At 46.6% G+C, this 15084-nt stretch overlaps 1 protein-coding gene across 2 annotated transcripts in view; it reads right to left on the bottom strand.

Annotated features, from left to right (window-relative positions):
• The window catches only part of RhoGAP68F (Rho GTPase activating protein at 68F), a 229681-nt gene that overhangs the window by 195315 nt on the left and 19282 nt on the right, over positions 1–15084 (bottom strand). The window lies entirely within an intron of this gene.

Genomic DNA, 15084 nt, shown 5'->3' with positions numbered 1-15084 from the left:
CATGGGTGGGGCATTTTGAATGCAATGCACAAGTCAAACGGTATATGATGTACCAACAACTATGGTTCAGGTTAACAGAATGACATATACTATGCACGAAATTATTTCGATGTCTAGAGAAATTGCTGCATGGCATCACCGCCACGCCAGTCTATCACTAAAGTTGCTCATACCGGACCGGGCCTTACATTCTTTACAAAATGATTTCTCAGAATTTTTACAATGGCAGCCCACGAACAAATGTAATTTAAAAAACGAGAAAAAGAAATGCCAACACCTATCTTAAATGTTTTCATACTTAAATATTAAAGGTACCAAACAACAACAAAACTCAAACCTGGAAATGGTGTATATTTATTGACACGACTGTGCACTACCCTGCGATTGGTCCAGAAAAAAGGTTTGAAACATGCGATATGGTAAAGTGGTGGTAAAGTCGCTTAGAAATGATGATATGTAGTGTTTATTGGCGCAAGGGCCAGGTGTGGCCAAAGAGCGCCAAGGCAGTGGTGATGAGCACTGAATTGACTAATGGCTGATGTGACGTGGCTGTAGAGAGGCCTAAAACTGAGAGCTATAAATTGCTTAAATACATAAGGAATAAAAAAATATGAGAATGACTGAAGTAGGGTATGATGCAAGTATGGGATGTACAAATATGGTGTTATAGCGTTACATGAATATAAATCGACAGGTGATTGTTGACGAGTAGCACAAGAGCCTCAGCGGATACCTTGAGCGCAAGGGCCCGGAGACGTGTGCTATTCCAAAGGTTGACATCGCAACCGTGGCCTCTCGCATGAGACCGTGTTACGAATTTCTCGGACAGAAAACGTGGAGCGTGTCAACGTCGCTTAAAAAGGCCAAGGTAGATTGCATGTCAAATAGCGGTTCTCTGCCTAGAAACAGTGCCAGGTGAAGTGGTATACACTGTATATATGCTAAGGGGAAGTGTCTTTTCCGCTCGACTTGTGTTTCGCGGCATTCTAGGAAGACATGCTGAACACTGAGTGTCTCCCCACATCTACTACATATTGGGCGTTCTCCGCCAGTCAACAAAAAGCTATGTGTACCGTAAGTGTGCCCTATTCTGTGACGACAGAATAGGACATCACTTCGTCTGGACTTGGTCAGTGATGGCCAGTATCCTAAATGTGGCTTAACTATGTGGAGTTTATTAAGGATTTCAGCGTCCCATTTATGCTGCCAGTGGTTTCTTAGTTTTTTCCGTAAGTATGGCTTTAGGTCTGAGACCGGAACGGCTCCGGACATGTTGCAAGTTTTCGTGTCTAAGGAGGTAGCAATTCGGTCTGCCAGGACATTACCTTCAATACCTCTGTGTCCAGGCACCCAGCATACCGTTACGTGTTGGCCAGAGGCATAAATAGTGCAGAGGAGAGAGTAAAGATCTGCAATTACTGGATTTCTGTGGTTGAAGCATGACATCAATGTTTTCACAACGCTTAATGAGTCTGTGTATATGACCGCCTTTGTAGATTTAACTGTTTGATGTGTTTTGCAGCCGACCATACTGCATACGCCTCTGCTGTAAATATGCTTGTTTGAGGGGGCAGAAGATCGGACTCAGAAAAGGATGGGCCGACGGCTGCATACGACATGCCAGCATGTGATTTAGATGCATCTGTGTAATATTCTGGACACGAGTATTTAAACTGTAATTCTAGAAAATGCATATGAATGTGGGCCTCTGGAGCGTGCTTTGTTACCTCCACAAATGACGTATCGCAGTCAATGATGCGCCACAACCACGGCGGAAACGGCTTGGCAGAAGCCATTAGACGATTTTCATTAATAGGGACATCCATTTCCTCGCTCAGCTTTCTCACACGGATCGAGAATGGCTCTCTGGCTGTAGGTTTGTTATGAAAGAGTGTTGCAGATGTCATATTGTTTATGGTGGGATAACAAGGATGATTTTTGTTAGCTTGTACTTTCAGAAAATAATTAAGAGTAAAATATGACCGCTGCAGATCGAGCGACCATTCATTAGATTCTACATAGAGGCTTTGAATCGGACTCGTCCTAAAGGCACCGGTGGCGAGGCGGATACCAAGATGATGCACAGGGTCCAGCATTTTGAGAGCACTGGGTGTAGCAGAGTGATACACTATGGCACCGTAGTCTAACCGCGATCGTACAAGGCTCCTGTAAAGGTTAATGAGGCATTTCCTGTTGCTTCCCCATGTTGTGTGTGACAGTATCTTTCGGATGTTCATTGTTTTAAGGCATTTAGCTTTCAGATACTTGATATGAGGGATGAAGGTTAGTTTTGAGTCAAGTATTATGCCTAAAAATTTATGTTCAGTGTTGAGTGTTATGTGTTGTCCATGCAGCGTAATATCTGGATCTTGTATCAAGCCTCTCTTTCTACAAAAATGTACACAGGAGCTTTTGAGGGGGTTTAGCTTGAAGCCATTTTCATTTGCCCATTTTGAGACATTGTTCAGTCCGAGTTGAACTTGGCGCTCGCAAACTGCAAGGTAACAAGACTTAAATCCTAAATGCACATCATCCACATATACTGAATAAAACATTGAAGATGGAATAACTTTGTGAAGGGAATTCATTTTCACAATGAAGAGTGTGCAACTAAGCACGCCCCCTTGTGGCACGCCAGTCTCTTGAGTGAAGAGCCTGGACAAGGCATTGCCTACTCTAACATGGAATGTGCGGTTAGACAAGTAGTTTTCTATCATGTTTAACATATTGCCCCGTACGCCCATTGCAGATAGGTCTCGCAGGATTCCAAATCGCCATGCTGTGTCATAGGCTTTCTCCAAGTCCAGAAATACAGAGAGAAAAAATTGTTTGTGTATATAAGCCTCTCTAATATTTCTCTCAATGCGAACAAGGTGGTCTATTGTTGACCTACCCTCCCTGAAACCACATTGAAGGGGATCAAGTAGACGGTTGCTTTCCAGGAAATAGATTAGACGCCGATTTACCATTTTTTCATATAATTTACACATGCAGCTTGTTAGTGCTATTGGCCTATAACTACTGGCTAATGCGGGGTCTTTGCCTTGCTTATGAATTGGGATGACAATCGCTTCTTTCCATGAGGATGGAATATGCCCAGATACCCACATAGTGTTGTAAAGAGACAGAAGTGTCTTCAATGTTTCTGGATGCATATTCTGGATCATTGCATACATTATGCGGTCACCACCTGGTGCTGAGTTGCTGCAGGAACTGAGAGCAGCCTTCAGTTCAGCGAGACTAAACGGACGGTTGTACGGTTTATCTGCTGCGCATTTTCGTTCAAGGCGCTCTCGCTCTATACGTTCCTTGAACTTTAGGAAAGTTGGCGCATAGTGTCAGGCACTAGAAATATTTTCAAAATGCTTGCCCAGGAAATCTGCCTTATCTTTCATGAGGTCGCCTTGAGCGTTTACTAAAGAAAGTGGTTGTGTTTCCCTGCCCTTTAATCTGTTCACTCTGTTCCATACCTTACCCTCATCCTTGTACGAATTGATACTACATATGTACCTTTCCCAGCTTTCTCGCTTAGCACGTCGACGTGTTCTCCTGCCCTGTGATTTTGCCTTCTTGAAATTAATGAGGTTCTCCGCATTTGGAGAGTCACGAAGCAGGTCCCAAGCTTTATTTTGTTTTTTCCGTGCCTCTTTGCATTCGTCATTCCACCAAGGCAGATGACGCTTATTAGTAAGTCCGTTAGTTTGTTTGATGCATTTTTCAGCGGCGTCAATAATAAAACGTGTGAAGTATGGCACAGCATCATCTATGTCTAAAGAGAGCAAATCATCGCGCTGTAAATACGTAATCTTTTCAAAGAGTTCCCAATTCGACGAGTCGATTTTCCATCGGGGAATCTGTGGAGCGGGATCAGCTCGTTTTGTTAAAGTTAAGAGAATAGGGAAGTGGTCACTTCCGTAAGGGTTTTTTAGGACCTTCTAATCAAGGTACGTCATTATAGATGGAGAGGCTATGGTTAGGTCTATTGATGAATATGACTTATGTGTGGTGCTATAAAAAGTGGGTTCTTTTATATTCAGCAGAACCGCACCGGTACATAAAAGAAAGTCTTCTACAGTACGCCCTCTTGTATCGCAGCGCGAGTCACCCCAAAGCGTATTATGGGCGTTCAAATCACCAGTTAAAATGAATGGCTCGGGGAGTTGATTGACAAGCGTTTCAAGTTCCCTTAGTTGCACACGATGTTCGGGTGGTACGTAAAGTGAACAGACCGTAACCAGCCTATCGAATAAGATTGCCCTAACTGCTACTGCCTCAAAATTAGTTTGAAGGTGGAGGTGTTGGCAAGCAACTGACCTCTGAGCTATAATAGCCACGCCACCAGACGCGGCATGGCCATCATCGCGATCTTTGCGGAATAATGTGTATTGTGGTAAGAAATTTGTATTTGATGTTTTCAAGTGTGTTTCCTGAACGCAGAACAGCCTAGGATTAAACTCGTATTATTTCCTTGATGTCATCCAAGTTGTTTAGAATGCCACGGGCATTCCAATCAATAATTTGTACAGCCATTTTATTGGGATGAGAAGTGTTCTGGGTTCAGGTGTGTAGTGGTGTATTTTAAGTAACAGGACCGTCGTCTGGCCCTCTTATGGGTTTTTTGGTTGTTTTGGCGAGCTCAAGAGAGCCACGCCGGTGTTTCGGCACCAAACGTCCGGTGTTGTGTCCATTGCCTCCTGGGAGGCACTGGATGCCCGCGCTTGCGGGCTCCTTGTTTGTTTGTCAGACCTCGCCTGGCGAGGCGTGGTCTTGAGGCCCGACGTACCCAGGGTAGCCGGCCTCTCTGTCTTGGTGGGTGGAGCAGATTTGACTACTGCCACCTCGGGTGCGGGGGATGCCACAGCCAACAACTCGCTGTGTGCGGGTTGGGCAGGTGGCGAAGGTCGGTGCGGCGCTGCCCCCTGATGCGTCGCATCGGCATACGTTATGGTATGGAACGGTGAGCACCTTTTACGTGCTTCCTTGAAAGAGATGTTCTCGTGTACTTTAAGAGTGATAATTTCCTTTTCTTTTTTCCAGTTGGGACATGATCGGGAGTATGCTGGATGTTCACCATCACAGTTTACACAGTGAGGTGTTGCTTCACACTTGTCTGAGGTGTGACCTTGAACTCCACATTTCACACATGTGAGTTTACCACGGAAGCTCTGCGATCCGTGGCCAAATCTTTGACATTGGAAGCATCTTCTTGGATTAGGGATGTATGGTCTGGCAGCTATCTTTGTGTATCCGGTTTCTATTGTTTGTGGCAGATCGCAAGTGGCAAAAGTGAGGATCAGGTGCTTTGTTGGAATTTCTTTATTTTCTCTTCGGATAATGATTCGTTTGACGTTAGTAACATTTTGCTCTTTCCAGCCCTCTAACAGCTCTGTTTCGGACAAGTCGATGAGATCTGCATCAGATACTACACCGCGCGCTGTGTTCATAGACCGATGAGGGGAGACTGTTACAGGAATATCTCCAAATGCCACAAGTTTGTTTAGTTTGTTGTACTGTTCTTTATCATGGATTTCAAGGAGCAGGTCCCCGCTCGAGATTTTGGTGACCTTATAGCCTGGGCCAAGTGCATCAGTCAAGCCTTTTGCAACAAGGAATGGGGATACGGTCCTAGCTGGTTTTTCCGTTTTTTTCTCTGTGAACAACTTGGAATCGGGGGAAAATTTCTTTTGGTTTGAAGAGGCTAAGAATTTCATCGGTGCGTCCCCTCTTTTGAGGGTGACGATCAAGTAGACGTGGAAAAGCAAGTGTTGCCATAATATTTCGGTCATTTTCAGCGGCAATGGTGGCCACCCACCACGGAGCCCAACAGGGGGACGCTGTAGCACTTAACGTGTAATGCTGCAGACGCCAGCCGTGCATTGCTGCTATAACCTAATATAACATACCCAAGGGAGGGCACATACACAAGGTTAACCCTAGCCGCCTAGAAAAATTAGGAAGTGACGAAGGAAAGAAAAAGATTGAAGAGGGGGACAGGAAAAGGCAACTACCGATTTCCCCCGGGTGGGTCAGTCCGGGGGTGCCGTCTATGTGAAGCAGAGGCCAAAGGGGTGTGTTGCCTCCGCCGGGGGGCCTTAAAGGTCCAAATACCCAGCATCAGCTCAACCCCCAGGATCCCCTTTTCCCCAGACACGGCTAAGTCGCGCACGGCTACACGCGGGAGGGTCTAACCCTCGTGTGCTCGGGTACGTGGTGTTGCAACACATCAAACGCCTGCTGAAGCAGACGCCCCTGCGGGGAGTCGCTTAGAAAGATGTTGGCATTAATATAAATGAGATTGTCCAAAGGCAGGATTCAAACGGAGGATCCCTTAAGACAACAGCTCATTTTTTACTTAGCCTATGCTTACATCAATTAACGCTGCCGCTACAGCTACGAGTCTTACACGTCCTATAACATTCTAACACGTTGCTATGGCGTTCATTGCTTCACCCTAAAGGCGAGACCGTTAATTTTTTAAATTTAGTATGATTTTTACTCTGTTATGCTTAGTGTTATTCTTTACTTTATGTATTATTTTTATTGTTCTCAGTGCCATTTATCTTCGTACTATTCATATGCAATGGTCACCAAGGTACCACTGCAGCTAGTCTTGGAGTTTAGGGTTCTTTATATTTCACATGCTGCAATGTTACCAACGAGAAGTCTAATAATAAAGATTGATTGAATGCTTCTATAAAAACACACAATGCATTCTGCTAGCTCACATTTCATAGCAGTTAGGTATTTTTTTACTTTGTTCTCTTATCAGTGAACGATTTGCAGCCACTAATATTCACGTGCGAGTTCTTTTTCGTGTGGTTGCTACACCTATCTCATTTGTATCTTTAGAATCCATGTTGCTGTATGTCATGCTTCACATTGCCACAGCGATAAGTAATGATAATGATGCTTTGCATAATTAATATATTAACGACAGGTAAAATCTTGCCGCTATTTATGCGACGATACGCACGCGTAATTAGACACGACAGGATTCACCAATAAGAGAGGGTGGTTCACGATGAACCTATTTAAGATACGGCTATTTTCAACAATGCATTACCTCGCGGATGTACAATCAAGTGCATGAACACACCACGCACTGTTTGGCAGTGAAAACATCCCGGGCAGCGGTCGACTCAGCATCGAAGGCCGCAACAAGCAGCAGGAGTTCCACGCATGCTGGGCCAACGATGCGTGTCTGTCGAGGGGGCAAGTCAGTCGCAACACACTGTGTCCATCTCGGTCGCATGAAAAAGTTCTTTCAGCGACGACAAGAAATGGAGCTCCTCAGGTGCATCTCGGAATTCACGTACGCGCATAGTATGGTTTCGTGTGCACTACATGAACTTCAGCGCAAGGACAACGACGGGGCGAACCGGGGTCAGAACTGCAGGGAACGATTTCGTAGGTCACATCACTGAGGTGGCGTGTAACCTTGTAGGGACCAAAATACCAGCGGAGCAACTTTTCCGAGAGTCCACGGCAATGGATGGGCATGCAGACCCACACGAAGGCGCCGGTATTGTAATGGACGTTGTGTCGACCCTGATTGTATCGAAGGGTGTCAGTATGCTGTTGGCTCCAGATACGATGCCGAGCAAGCTGGCGTGCTTCCTCAGCTCTTTGTACGAACCCTTCTACGTGTTCACTGGTCGGGCTATTATCAGCCAGAGGTAGGTAGCATGGCGTCAAGTGTGGATGTGATGTGGCGCCTGTATACAAGTTCGAACGGCGTGAACTGTGCAGTCTCCTGTATAGCAGTGTTATACGCAAAGTTCACATAGGGTAAAATCTCGTCCCACGTCTTGTGCTCTACGTTGATATACATGGAGAGCATATCAGCCAGCGTTCTGTTCAGACGTTCCGTTAATCCATTGGCTTGAGGGTGATATGCAGTGCTCTTACGGTGAGAGCAATGCGTCAGCTGGAGAACGTCCTGCATAAGTTCGGCTCTAAATGCTGTACCGCAGTCGATGATGACAACAGACGGTGCAGCATCATGTCATGGGACGATGTGGGGTACAAAAAACTTGGCCAATTCATACGTGTTTGCTTGCGGAATAGCTTCGGTTTCGGCGTACCGGGTTAAGTAGTCGGTAGCTACAACTATCCACTCGTTGCGCGATGAGGTCACTGGGAATGGCCCAAGTAGATCCATTCCTATTTGTTGAAACGGTGCTTGAGGAGGGTCCACAGGGTGGAGAAAGCCAGCCAGTTTAACTGGCGATTTCTTGCGGTGCTGACAATCGCGGCAGGTCTTCACGTACCGTTGCACAGAAGAATAAAGCCGGGGCCAGTAATACTTCTGTCGTATCCTTGTTAATGTCTTAGCGAATCTCAGGTGTCCCACGCATGGCTCATCATGGCAGGCTTGCAAAATGTCTTGGCACAGCGCCGACGGCACGACAAGGAGGTACGTATTGAGACCGCTTCCACAGTTTTTCCTGTAAAGGACATTGTGCAAGTAGTACGATGATAAGCTGTGCATGAGCGAGCGGAGTTAAACACCTTCAACTCCTTCAAGGTGCTCGATCAGCGGCAGCAGCTCAGGGTCAGCGCACTGGTGCTCAGCCATCTTTATGGCATCGATAACGCCGACAAATGGCAAGTCATGGTCACGGTCCAATGGCGTCGTAGGGAGTGGTGCACGTGCAAACAGTCAGCGTCGCTGTGCTTCCTCCCAGATCGGTAGACAACTGTTACATATGTCATACTCTTGTAAGCGCAGGCTCCAACGAGCTAGTCTGCCTGAAGGATCCTTGAGGTTGGCAAGCCAGCACAGGGCGTGGTGATCACTGACAGCCTTAAAGGGTCTACCGTACAAGTAAGGTTGGAATTTCAAATAAAGCTCTGTTTATTTTCAAATAAATTGTATGTTAATAGTCTGCGTTCGTGTTTGTTCCCTTTCTTGTCCTGTCCTCGCGCTGTTGACCCACAAGTTAAAACGGAGCGGCTCTGCACGGTTCTCCAAGTCCTGAAGGTGCGTCCTTCGTTCTTGTGAGAAGCAATGTGTTTGTTCAATATTTTTGTTAAACAGGCTGTGCAGTAAACAGCATGGCATCTGAGGGCACCGATGACAGCCATCGCCTGCTGCCTCTTGCCAGCTCTGCTAGATGCTCGACATTTAGCCAACACATCAAACGTGAAGCTCGGAAAAATCGAACAAAGCACTTGCCAAGGTTGACGACTGGGCGTGTTGGTATAGCATATTCGATGTTGGATTGTGCAACATTTTGACGAGACACACAGAAGAGGAACACACACCACAGAGCGCTACTTGCAACTATCGTTTTATTCCCTTGTCAGTGGAATAAATGCAGCAAGATACTCGGGGGGGAGGGCGGTAGCGACAAAAACAAACAAAAAAACTAAAAATATTTTGACAAATATGGCCATCTACCAATTCCAAGCCGGCTTTGTCATATGATAGTTTTGGCTGCACTCGCCATCGCAAAAAAAGGAACAGGATACGAAATTTCCGATTAGCGCTTGAGGAAATCTAATTCCTTTGCGCTAAGGGAGACTGAGGGCAAAAAAAACTGAGGGAAAAGACTGAGGGAAAAAAAAGAATGAAACAAAAGCAGTCGCCGGACACCTTGGGATACATTGTAATGATTGCGGATGTCAGCCATTCTTTAAGAATTGTAAGATTGTGAGCAAAGATGGCAGCCAAATAACAAGAGAGATAATCAAAGCCGCTGAGATTGCGCGTTTGGGAAGTATGTGCGTGAGCACGCCCTCAGTCTCCCTTAGCGCAAAGGAATTAGATTTCCTCACGTGCTAATCGGAAATTTCGTATCCTGTTCCTTTTTTTGCGATGGCGAGTGCAGCCAAAATTATCACATGACAAAGCTGGCTTGGCATTGGTAGATGGCCTTGTTTGTCAAAACATTTTTTTGTTTTTGTTTTTGTCGCTACCGCCCTCCCTCCCTGAGTATCTTCCTGTATTTATTCCACTAACGGAATAAAACGATAGTTGCAAGTACCACTCAGTGGTGTGTGTTCCTCTTCTGTGTGTCTCGTCAAAATGTTGCACAATCCAACATCGAACAAAGCACGACATAGCCCAACTGCCGCACCAACCCAATGTAACGATGCGTGAACCACACCTCATGCGAACCAGAGGTGAAAAACAATGAAGCTTGAAATTCATGGGAGACACTTGTTGCTGACCTGCAATGTCATGCATGCTCAACATATCATAATATTACCATATAGGCACGCGAATTTTAATGCCAAGTGTATACTTTGATTTTCAATACGCTGGAGCGAGTTTGTGGGTAGGTAAGCAGACCAATCACTAGTTTTTTTTTTTAGTCATACTGTTGGCCCTCTCTGTTGAGGGTCTTTACAGGGAGGGTGTATGAATAAGGTTCTCAACACAAGCACACATTATACAATGGTCAACTAACAAATGACAGCCTATTAATCGAAATGACTATCAATGAAAGCTTGAAAATTGCATACATCATTTTTTTGCACAGCTTCTTAGGTAAGTTGTTCCATAAGCTTATGGCGTCAGGAAAAAAAAGAAAAAATGAAAAATCAGTACGGGTTCTTATTGGTTGCACCAGGAAGTCGTTAGTTGATCGTAGGAATCCTTTATTAGACTAGGGCTTTATGTATGTTTCTTTCTTTATTTTTACTTTCTCATGCCTTATCTGAAAAAATAGTTTTAATCGACAATTCTGCCTTCTTAATTCTAATGATTCCAAATCACATACTCTCTACATGACCGCAACAGAGTCTGTGCGCCTATATTTCGCGCATATAAAACATACAGAGAGAGACGCTGAATACGCTCCAATTTATTAAGAACCTTTTGATGCAGACTCCATACTGTACTAGCATATTCTAAGATCGGACGGATCTAAGTTCTATATTCCAATAAATTTACGTCTCGTCGCTTTTGGCATTTTTTTCCTCAAGAAGCATAATATTTTATATGCTGATAAACATCTTCTACATGATGAGTACAATTTATTTTATCGTTAATTGTTACGCCCAAGTACTTGAAGCTGGTGACACTGCTCAAATTCTTTCCTCAGTGTTTTATTGCCACAGCCTAGTGGGAGAGGGGAAAGCCGGTATCGAGGACGTGTAAAAGCACTTTATGAGAGCAGTCAACGCGACGCCGTCGTCGTCTGTTTTTCTACTCGCGCGCTACTTCAGCGTCGTTCTCATCACCTGGCACATACCCGTGGCGACCATATAGGATGTGGCCTTTGCCCCTCCTCTGGAAAAAAAAGCATCGTCCTGATGCACCAATCTCCGAAGGCTGTGCACAGACGGTGCAAAGTTGAGGTCATGAGGAAAAGTATGGCTTCATACGAAGCATGTGCACAACCTCGAGCAGATGCTGCCGGCGTTTGGAGCAGTTATGACTGTCGGGGACAACTTCATAATTCACATCGCTGATGCGGCGCAGAACTGTGTACGGGCGAAGTATCTTCGCAGGAGCTTCTCAGACAGCCCCCGCCGACGAATAAGAGTCCAGACCCACACGTTGTCACCGACGTATGTGACGGGTTTGTGTCGAAGATTGTAGTGTCGGGCATCATATTCCTGTTGTTCTTTGATTCGCAAACGCGCAAGCTGCCTGGCTTCCTCTGCACGTTGCGTAAATTCCTCGGCGCCAGTCCCATCGTCACCGCACTCGTGTGGCAGCATTGCGTCCAACATTGCTGTCACTTCCCCGCCGTAAACGAGGTTGAAAGGTGCCACGCGTGTTGTTTGGCGAGCCGTGTTATACACAAATGTTACATATGGTAAAATCACGTCCCAGTTCCTGTGGTCGACGTCGATGTACATACTCATCATGTCTGCCAGAGTCTTATTCAAACGTTCGGCCAGCCCATTGGTTTGGGGATGATAAGCCGTGGTCTTTCGGTGAGTCGTACCACTTAGTCGCAAAACGGTATCCAGAAGCGCAGCCGTGAACGCAGCTACTCTGTCTGTTATGACCACTGCGGGAGCGCCATGCCTTAGGACGATGGCTTCGATGAAAAATCGCGCTGCTTCGGCTGCTGTTCCACGTTGGATAGCTCCACTGAGAGGCAGTCCTGTATTGAGGTAAATTCGTCGAAGTAAGCAACAGCCGTGCCTTTAGCAATGTGTCGACGTTCCCCGGTAAAATTTGTCAGCAGGAGTTCAGCATGCCCATCGTCTACATTAATTACGGCCCTGGCGATGGAAACCCTTCGACTCAGTAGCAGTGCGTCGATGTGTTCAGCGACGCCAGTCCTGGTGTTCAAGTTCTCGCAGATTACAGGCACGAGAGAACAGCTTCGCGGCGGAAGCGTGACGTCATCGTCAGCGATACGTAAGCGGGGTCGCTGGTGTTCCGCGGGGTCGACGTCGTCCGAGGTCATAGAAAATGTGACGACGAGGTCATGAACATTAATCACTGCACCATACTCTCTCAAGAAATCCATCCCCAATATAAGTTCCTTACAACACCCAAAGAGAATGACGAGGGTGGCGACAAAGGTTGCACCAGCGATTACTATCCTGGCTGTGCATTTTCCAATCGGCATCAACTGGTCGCCGGCAGTTCTGATGTTGGGCCCGGTCCACGGCGTTTTCACTTTTCTCAGCCTATCGGCCAGCTTTTGACAAATTATTGAAAAATGTGAACCAGTATCGACGAGAGCGGCCACTTGGTGGCCGTCAATGCAAACGACAAGATCGGCGCTGACGGCATTGGTTACAGGGGGTGTGGTTGGAGTCGTCGGAGTTGTAGAGTCGTCGATCGTCGGAGATGGGGGAGGGGCTCTTGGGTAGCTAGCCGGTTTGCAACCTCACCCCCGGAGGTCGCTGCATCTAGTTTCCCCGGCACGGGCTAGGGAACCTGCCCCTAGAGGCGTCAGAAAAATCGCGATGGGTCGGTGTGGTGTAACGAGCCGGAGAAGGGGAACGCGATCTAGGCGTCGTTGAACCTTCTGGCCGAAAGTTTGTAGAATTTCCCTCACAGCTATGTGCAGCATCAGACACAGGGTAATTGCAATTGGGAAATCTTGTATACCCAGCCGCGCGGTAGTGGCACGCGGGGTAAACATGTCCTGCTTCGCCGCAATGAAAGCACAGAGGCCGGCGGTCAGCGGTGCGCCACAAATCGGTCTTTCGAAGCAGGTAGCCGGCAGGGGATTCACCGTAGAAACTAGGCGCAGCGATCGACTGGCAGCGATACGGCATAGTTGGCGGCGGCTGTGACTGTCGAAAATAGGGCGTCGGGGGTGGTGGTGATGGCTGCGTTGTAGTGGTCGACGGTGTTAGCAGCATCGAAGTGGCGGGAGGTGGACGGCAGACAGCTTCCGTGTAGGTTAATCATAGCGGCACCGCCTGCCAGTCGGGCGACGAAAAGGCCTCTCGAACTTCCTCCCGAACTTCCTCCCGAACGAGAAGCCACCGCTGGTGCCATGGGAGAGATCCCGAGCTGCCGGATTTCCTCTCGCACAATCACTCTGATGACTTCATGCAGAGACATGCTGCAGCTCTCAGGTAGAATTGAAGCATTCACCAGCGAGCTCTTGCGATCATATTGGTGGTACCATTGCTGTAGTGCCCATTCTATAGCGGTAGCCTCCTTGGTAAATTCGGCCACCGTCGTCGGTGGGTTCCTCACGAGCCCGGCAAACAGTTCCTCCTTCCCGCCGTGCAAGAGATAGCACAACTTCCTTTCTTTGGCCATCTCAGGGTCTGCTCTGCGAAAAAGGCAGGCCATATCTTCTGCAAACATGGCAACGCTCTCGTTTGGTTTTTGAATACAGGATTGGAGAAGGCGCTGTGCATTGTCTCTTCTGTCGCTACTAGTGAACATGTCTAGCAGCTGGGTGCGGAAGGCATCCCACATGGTCAAATTTTTCTCCTGGGTCACAAACCATGTACGCGCACTGTCTTGAAGCACAAAATAAACATTAGACAACTTTTGCTGGGAGCCCCAGTCATTATCACTGGTTACGCGCTCAAATTGGTCCAGCTAATCTCGGGCAACTTCAAAAGCGTCACCATGGAAGTTTTCTGGGATCTTGGGATTCTGCAGCGTCACCTGCGATGGAGTTGCAGTGGCCATGGCGGAAATCAGTAGATGCGTTCTTGCAGGGTCCTGCAAAGGGTTGAACTCGGGCGTCAGGCCTAGCAGGCGGCGACTGTATCGGCGAACAGGAGTTTTGATGAACGCAGATGATTCCGCATTCGATGTATGGCTTTGCGAAGGGGTGCCGATCATGAGGCAATCCTACCCCGCACCTCCACCAGTGTCACAGCCTAGTCGGAGATGGGAAAGCCGGTGTCGAGGACGTGTAAAAGCAGTTTATGAGAGCAGTCAACGCGTCGTCGTCTGTTTTTCTACTCGCGCGCTACTTCAGCGTTGTTCTCATCGCCTGGGACATACCCGCGGCGACCATATAGGATGTGGCAATATTCGAACAAAAGCCGAGATTTATTTTTTTTATGTGTGAGTAAGTGGATTTCTTATAATTAATTTCCATTCCCCATTTTTTGCACCAAGTACCTAATGATTGAAGACAGTGGTTAAGTTTAGGCTGGTCATCGATGCATGCAACTGGACAGTAAATTAAACAGTTGTTGGCAAAAAGCTTAATTTTGACAGGTGATTCGACAACTGAAGCAATGTCATTAATATATAACAGGAACAAAAGAGGCCCTAATACAGAGCCCTGCAGTACTCCTGAATAAACCTATAATTTACTCGACACAGTGTTCTTTACTTTAACAGCTTGTTGACGATGTAACAGATATGCACCAATCCAATCAAGCAATTGAATATCGATTCCTACACTGTGAAGTTTAAATATCAGTTTATGATGGGAAACTTTATCAAAAGATTTTGCGAAATCAATACATATAACACCAGTTTGCTGACCTGCATCCAGAGAAATACAAAAATCATGAATTGTTTCAATGAGTTGCGTAACGGTAGAAAGATCGGATCTGAAGCCATGCTGGAAAGGACATAAGAAATCTGTTTTTTTTTCTAGAAACTGTCGGATATGTTTCGCTACTATGTGTTCAATCAGTTTACAGCCCACAGATGTCAAAGATACAGGCATATAGTTATTT

The sequence above is a fragment of the Dermacentor andersoni genome, chromosome 10 (genome assembly GCF_023375885.2).
Source record: "Dermacentor andersoni chromosome 10, qqDerAnde1_hic_scaffold, whole genome shotgun sequence".
NCBI lineage: Eukaryota > Metazoa > Arthropoda > Arachnida > Ixodida > Ixodidae > Dermacentor > Dermacentor andersoni.
This window is presented reverse-complemented; position numbering and strand designations above follow the sequence as displayed.